We start from the raw sequence: 1,536 nt of genomic DNA on the forward strand, positions 1-1,536 counted from the left end.
CTTGTCAGTAGAGCATCACTCAGGGAGTGAGCAGAGAGAGAGTGTGACTCCTGTCTCCAAGGAGGAAAATGCCAGAGTTCCCAGAATTCTCAGGAAAAGACCATGCCCATACAGAGGCCTCATTGGCTGTGACATGAATGACTGACTAGACTCCACCCCTTCACTCTTAATCCTCTCAAGTCCCAAAATGACACCAGATACTGGGACTACCACACTCCTTAAGTAAAGACAAGTGGGATGAATTTTTCCAAGGCCATGCAGCCAGTAAGTGGCAGAGTGAGGCTTTGAACAGGCATCAGAGTGCACGGGCATCACTACTACTGAGCATTAGAAATTGTCGTCACCCCACCAACCTCAGACCCGGTTGTTGTTCCTCACTGCTGAGTAGATTCCTGCCCATGGTGACGTGTGGATGTGTCTGGATTGTACTGTTCCGTGTTGCTTACAAGGCTGCGACCTTTCAGAAGCAAATCACCTGGACTTTCTTGCCAGGTGCTTCTGAGCGGATTCGAAATGGAAACCTTTGAGACAGTAGTCCAGTGCTTCACCATCTGGCCACCCAGGAGTGCGCCACCCCAACTCTCTAGGATCCAACTCATTTGTGTTCTAAATAAATTTATTGAGAACTTAAAAGCATGTTTGTTTATGTGAGACTGAGAGGGAAATATTGAATGTAGATAGAGAAAAACAACCCATCCCATTGAGTGGAGCCTCTCTCTAAGGAGCCCAGACTTCCAGGAGCTCTGGAGGTGAGGAGAGAGGTGATGGGGCATGTCTGTACAGTCCCTAATGATGAAGCTGTCCCCAAAGAATTCCGTATTTCAGGTGCCTGTCTTTCAGGAGTGTAAATGAAGTAAAACTGCTTTAAGATGAAAGTGTAAAATTTGTTGTCAGGAAAGAAAAGGAACTACTTCAGGCTGAGGGGAAACGACATCCGTGGGAAACTAGAAGCTTTAAGAAGGAAGGAAGGAAGAGCAGACTACGTGGTAAATACCTGGGTAAATATAGACCTTTTCCTTTTTCTAATTAACCACAAAACTCCAAACTCTGACCCTATAAAGGCAGAATCAACTCAACAGCAGCAAGTTGGGAGTTTGGGGTTTTATGAAAAAACCTTGTCCGTTAGGTTTAACAAGTGATATTCTAAAGAGAAGGATCCCCGGTGGTATACTGCGTTACATGTCCAACACACCCATCACTCCTCAGGAGAGATGAGGCTTTCTGTTTCAGGAAGATGTGCAGCCTTGGAAACCCAGAGGGCCATGCTACTCTGTCCTCTCAGGTCACTTAAAGTGAGTTTGATGCACTATCGTTGGTAGTCACTGGTTCACGAGAACCCATTGTCCACATTTCAAGACATCTTTGAGCTTGTTGAGGTTGCACTGACAGCTGGAAATCAGCCACTATGGGAAAATTTACACCGCAGGAATAGATAAACACGATAAGCCTCCACGTTCTCCTGAGGAATGGCTGGTGGTTTGGAACTGCTGACCTCAAGGGTCATAGCCCACGATGCCACCAGGGCCCCTTCACAAG

The sequence above is a fragment of the Echinops telfairi genome, unplaced genomic scaffold (genome assembly GCF_000313985.2).
Source record: "Echinops telfairi isolate 266 unplaced genomic scaffold, ASM31398v2 ScPeMD7_1;HRSCAF=3_0, whole genome shotgun sequence".
Lineage (NCBI taxonomy): Eukaryota > Metazoa > Chordata > Mammalia > Afrosoricida > Tenrecidae > Echinops > Echinops telfairi.